We start from the raw sequence: 6,070 nt of genomic DNA, 5'->3' as shown, positions 1-6,070 counted from the left end.
TGATGACAGAGACAGCTTTAACTTCTTACTCCTGATCGTGTAGCCACTCGCCAGGGTTTAGCCCAGAGCAAGGGAGTAGTTGCCATTGAAGGACCCATTTGAAAATGAGGCCACCACAGTGTTAAAAAGCATGGAGAGAGATGCTGGAGTTTGCAAATAGTTTCTCCGTTCCTCAGGCAAGCCCTGTCCCGCCTGGACAGGGAGTGATGCTGAGCACATTACTGCTTCCCTGCCACCTCACCTGGGGGTTAACCCCCCCTGGCAAGGGCTAGGGCACGGCCAGACCCCTGCTCCTGCGTGAGCTGGGTGCTCACACATCCTGGAGGGGTCCCTCAGCAACAGCCCTGATCGTGCCTTCCTAAAACTGCCTCTGGGCAGCAAGCAGGGCCCCGGGTCCTACACCTCCTCCTCCCAAACCCCCACAGGCTCTTACCCTCTCCAAAGATTACCCCGCCATCGCTCAATCTGCATCGCATGCTAATTGCAGACTGAAGTAACCCGCTTCCCTCCCTTCCCCCACCGTCCTCAATGGCGTGAAGATTAATTAATGTTTCAATAGACTGCAAATGAACCGGAATCAGAAGGCCAGCTCTGTTTTTCCCTCCCATGGCTGCTGATGCCAGCGGAGGGGATGGCGGCGCAGTCTGGGAAGCACAGCCTTTGTTGCACCCCTGGGGGAGCAGTAGAGGTTTTCCCCCTAATTGCCTCTTTTATCCTTCTTTTGGAGGAGATGGGGACCAACCATCAGAAGAGCTCAAAGAGCTAAAACCCACCTTCCTTAGTGCCCAGTAGAGAGTTGAAAGCCAGAGGGTGCACCTCTTCCCCATTCCCTCCCAGGAAAGACAGGGTCATCCACACAAAGGAGTTGCTAAAACAGTCCTTGTGTCCCTGGGTCTGACCTGAACCCTGAAGCCATGAGCTTGGGGATGGCACAAGCTTCTGGCTTCAGTGCTTGCCAGGAGGCTCCCTGGCAGGCAGATGGGTGAGGTGCTGCCACGGGTGAAGGATGTCTCTGCCCTTCGGGCTTAGCGTGATGCTCTCAGGGAGACCACTAGTAAGTGAAAGCTAGAGAGAGGTTGCATCATCCCCAGCTCACCAGGTAATTTGAAATCGGATGCCTGTCATTCAGCCCAGCAGTAAAGGTGTCATTTCCTGTCCAGCCACCGCTGGCACCTCGCTGCTCTCGGTTCCTGCTCTACTGCCAACATCAGGAGTCTCTAAAGGACAAAGTCTAGTGTTTGTTAGAGGTTTGAGAACAGCTGATGTCACATGGACCTTCTGTAGACCTCCTGCCCTGGACAAAGTACCCACTACACACTGGTCTGTGCTGGCGAAAAACTAGATTTACATGCCAGGTAGCCATGCCAAGATGTTATCAGCTTCTATCTCCATGCTGTCCCTTTGGCTGCCCTCACTGTGGGGACAACAAAAGGCATCTCGGGAAAAATCTACTGCCCCTTCACCGGCAAGCAGGACCAGGCTGTCCTACTATCTGACATACACACAAATCCAAGGGAAACTATGGAAATTGGGGCTGAGAAAGCCAACAGCAAACACTGGTGAGAAATGCGGTGTATGTCTTTCCACAGAAACAGTGGAAGAATCTTGGCATGGAAGGTATGTCCATTTAGGCGTTTGCACAGACTCAGGTCTGACTCCCTGAGGAGTCTGATGGCAACATCTGCCCTGTGTTTCCTTCTTCTTTATCACCATTTCCCTGTCTCCTTTTTGAGGTCACTCAAATTTATCTGCCTTTTTTTTAGGGTCTCCCCCTCCTTTGGCCTTCATACCAGGGAGGGAGAGCACAGTGGTCCCCTGCTGCTTGTGGGTATGGCTGGCATGGGACCCAGCAAAGGTCTTGTGTCCGGGGATCTGGTGAGGTTGAGATGTGTCTCTAGAGCAAACTTACAAAAGGATACTTAAATTCAGTGCCTTAGCATAAGCTGAAAGCTTTTTCTTTTACCCCTCTAGCAATTTCCCATTCTGTCCTCTCTGCTTCATGGTGCCTCTGTGCATATACTTAATTGCAATTAAAGACAACAAAATTTTCAGGGTAGTGACAGACCTTTTGCTAACTTGACCATACAATGCTAAACAGCAAATTCATTGCATATATTCAGCCATGGCAATCAACACAGCTAGGCATAACCATGTGCCCATCTCCATTTGTTGCACTGGGAATCTTATTTTAACTGCTACTTGATCCACTGCTGGAAGACATTTGTTCCTCGAGCTTGTGCGTGACTTGAAGTAAGGCTTTGTAGGGGAAGGAAATGCAAAACTTGTGTCATTCCTGAAGAGCCAGTGGGCTGATAAAGCACTGAGGAGCAAAAGCATCCGAGGAGACAGTGTGGAGAATCTGACACTGTGGTTTAGCTGATGCCTCAGGACGACAAAAAACCAGGGAGGTCAATAAACAGATGCTGGTAGCATGTGGCTGGGAGATGTGAGGTGGTCGAGCAAGCTCTGGGCTCCTCAGCAAATACAGGCAAACGCTCACCCCAACTTGCATGTGTGCACACACACATATGGATGCTCCATTCTGTGGTAGCTCATTATAGATTCCCACAAGAAAGCCATTAGGGAGGAATTTTTAGCTGTTCTGATGTGGTCATCTTGTTCTCGTAAAAGAAAAGCTGGTCTCTTCATTTCATGCTGGTTTTATTATTTCAGAGGGTGGGAATCGCAATAATGAAATAGTGCTGTGTGCATATGCATAACATTTTATCCCTGTGTGTGCAGTCTTTCCACGTGGGTCCAGTGAAAATAGAGCCCCCCCAGAAATGGGGCTTTCCAGACGTGTTCATCAACCACTGCACTGCATTGGCCTGCAGAAAAAGTATGGTCAAGGCAATTTTTTGCCTAACCCTGCTTTTCTTCTGCATTTTCTTCCTCAATCTGTGGCCGTTGTTGCCTGCCGGTCTGCAGAGGGCGATGCAGCATCAGTTTGACCAGACTTAGGGTTCTGCTTTAGTTTTCCATCATACCTAGGTTGCCGGTGGTCACCAAGCTATTCCAAGGGGTGAGAGTTGAGGTGATGCCAAAGCTAGAGGGGAAAATGAGAGGAGCGGACAATAGGCACAAATGTAATTCACAATCCAGTCCCCTCATGCCGGCTGTGTAGCAGCTGATGAAATAGGAGACTGCAATGGATTTCACTTTCCTGTTAAATCCTGCAGCATAGGAAGACTTGAATCGTTTGCTGAAGCTTTGAAGACCAGTGTGGTGACAGCTGGTTATTTTATGAGTTTGTCTCAGAAGTCTGAATGCAAATCAGCTTTAAAAGGCAAGAATCACAGAATCATAGAACCTTTTAGGTTGGAAAAGACATTTTAGATCATCAAGTCCAACCGTTAACCTAACACTGCCAAGCCCACCACTAAACCATGTTCCTCAGCACTACATCTACATGTCTTTTAAGTACCCCCAGGGATGGCAACTCAATCACTTCCATGGGCAGCCTGTTCCATGCTTGACAACCCTTTCAGTGAAGAATTTTTTCCTTATATCCATCCTAAACTCCCTCTAGTGCAATTTGAGGCCATTTCCTCTTGTCCTATCACTTGTTACATGGGAGAAGAGACTAATCCCCACCTCTCTACAACCTCCTTTCAGGTAGCTGTAGAGAGCAATGAGGTCTCCCCTCAACCTCCTTGCCTCCAGGCTAAACAACCCCACTTCCCTCAGCTGCTCCTCATGAGGCTTGTGCTCTAGACCCTTCACCAGCTTTATTACTCTCCTTTCGGCATGCTCCAGCACTTCAATGTCTTGTCAATGACATCTTCAAGCTGAAGAAACTTACAACAACCCTACACTCATCTGTATCTCAGACTTCAATTTCCATGTTACCATTGCCATTTTCTGGAATGGACAGGTAGATTTCCACTGCTTGTGGAGAGTTCTCTCTCTAGTCTCCATGAGACTACCCATGAGAATTCATGGGTATTTACACCAAATAATCACTTTGAAAAGCCACTGAATACTCTCTTCAATTCAATTCTTCTTTGGGCTATGGGAAATTAATTGGGAATTGTCTTATTCAAACAGCCACACTGCCTATAAAGAAGGGCAGTGTGATTAGAAGGACTTTCAAAGACCTGCAGTAATTAAAGAGTGAAATAGACAGGACTCAAGCCTGCCGTATGGCATGGCTATAGATGAGCAAAAAGACCATATCTAAGTAGTGCTGCTCTGAAAAACCTCCACACATGAGATTTATTCAGACAAAAAGAGTTTCCCCAGGTTTATTCTTTTTAAAAGGAGACCCAGTAATATTAAGGCTTTTTACTCTTTCTGAAGATGCGGTTTAACGTAAACATATTGCAGAAGAATTTGGTCAGTCTGATGTTTTCCACCATTCACCAGATCCTACCTGGGGACTCGATGAATGTGCTGGGAAGTCCCCTGGGATTTAAGAGCCGGGGGGACTCCAAGCCAGATGCCTTCCCTTGCCAGCCAGGTGTGCACCATGCAGTGGGGTGAGCCCACCCCAGCCCACCCCCAAGGGCTGGGACGGGAGGCTTTGCAGTTTGGGGGCCGCCAGCAGGCTGGAAGCTGAATTCTGCTCTTTGCCATGGAAACTTGTCAGAAAGGTCGTTTCCTCACACATGTAACTGGAGAAAGTGTGCAGAATGGTTTTCCACCTTCGGTTTCCAGTGCGGCTTATGACTGGGATGGAAATGCCAGCTTGAGTGTATTCCTGGGGGGCTGGGTTTTTTTTCATGATGCAGTCACTTATTAAAAGTTAACCTTCAGGTTTTAAAATCCGATGTCTTTTTCTTTAAAGCATTTGATTATTCCTCACGGCTTGTTGCAGTGGAATAATAACAGAATAGCGAAGAATTTGAATATTTGCCTGACCCTTGCAGCTGCATAAATTCACTGGGCAAAAACTTGCCAGTTTGTTGACAAAATAGCACGCACATTAATGCCTCCTTGAGGCATTTTGAGTCCTTCTCAAATTTTACTAAAGGCAAACGAGTGTTTTGGCTCTCCTGGAGGCTCCTGGGAGAGGGGATCTGTGGGGATGAGGCGGTGAGGGCTGGAGCTGCTGTGGGGAGCACGGTGGGTGCTGGGCCCTGCTGCGGGCCTCGGCTGATATTAAATGAGGAAGCAAAGGCCCCCTGACAGTGCCACACATATAGAAGAATGCACTCTGCTTGTCTTAAACACAGGCTAAGCAAATGTAGCTTTAAGGAATTTTAAATTGGTCTAGAGAACAAGTCATATGAGGAGCGGTTAAGGGAACTGGGCATGTTTAGTTTGGAGAAGAGGAGGCTGAGGGGAGACCTCATTGCCCTCTACAACTACCTGAAAGGAAGGTGTAGAGAGGAGGGGGTTGGCCTCTTCTCCCAAGGGAATAACGACAGGACCAGAGGAAATGGTCTAAAGTTATGGCAGGGGAAGTTTAGATGAGATCTTAGGAAGAATTACTTTACTGAGAGAGGGGTCAGGCACTGGAACAGCCTGCCCAGGGAGGTGGTGGAGTCACCATCCCTGGAGGCATTTAAGAAACGTGCAGACATGGCACTTCAGGGCGTGCTCTAGTGCCCAGGATTGTTGTTTTGTGTCTGTTTGTGGGTGAGGGTGGTGTGATTTTGGTGGGATTGTTGTTTTGTGTCTGTTTGTGGGTAAGGGTGGTGTGGTTTTGGTTTTTTTTTTTTTCCCTTTTTTTTTTGTGGTTGGACTCGATGATCTCAAAGGTCCCTTCTGACCACGAATATTATTCTGTGAAATAAACAAATAACAAATTAAGGAATGTTTTAGAAATAAAAAAGCAAAACCCATAGGTGGCTCGTAAAGGTAGAGAGCTGTGACCCAGGAAGTCAAAAGGGGCTCTGGAGAATGCGGGCATCGATCCCGCTACCTCTCGCATGCTAAGCGAGCGCTCTACCATTTGAGCTAATTCCCCTCCCGTTAAACAGTTGCTCCCAGCGCCTCTCTATTCTCTTCTCGCGAGACGCCGTACAGTTGCACATCCCCTTCGGGGCTCTCACTGCGCCTGCGCGGGGGCGCTCCGCCTGGGGCTTGGCGGCGGCGGCGCGCGGCGGGCCGGGCCGGGCAGGGCGCT

At 48.6% G+C, this 6,070-nt stretch overlaps 1 non-coding gene across 1 annotated transcript; it reads right to left on the bottom strand.

Annotated features, from left to right (window-relative positions):
* Window positions 1-5,838: 5,838 nt before the first annotated feature.
* On the bottom strand, window positions 5,839-5,911 carry TRNAA-AGC. Its single transcript has one exon. It is a non-coding gene; the product is annotated as a tRNA-Ala (tRNA).
* Window positions 5,912-6,070: the final 159 nt, after the last annotated feature.

Source organism: Calidris pugnax, unplaced genomic scaffold, assembly GCF_001431845.1.
Source record: "Calidris pugnax isolate Ruff unplaced genomic scaffold, ASM143184v1 scaffold211, whole genome shotgun sequence".
In the NCBI taxonomy this organism is placed as follows: domain Eukaryota; kingdom Metazoa; phylum Chordata; class Aves; order Charadriiformes; family Scolopacidae; genus Calidris; species Calidris pugnax.
Note: the sequence above shows the minus strand (reverse complement) of the source record. Positions and strands in the feature narration are given on the sequence as shown.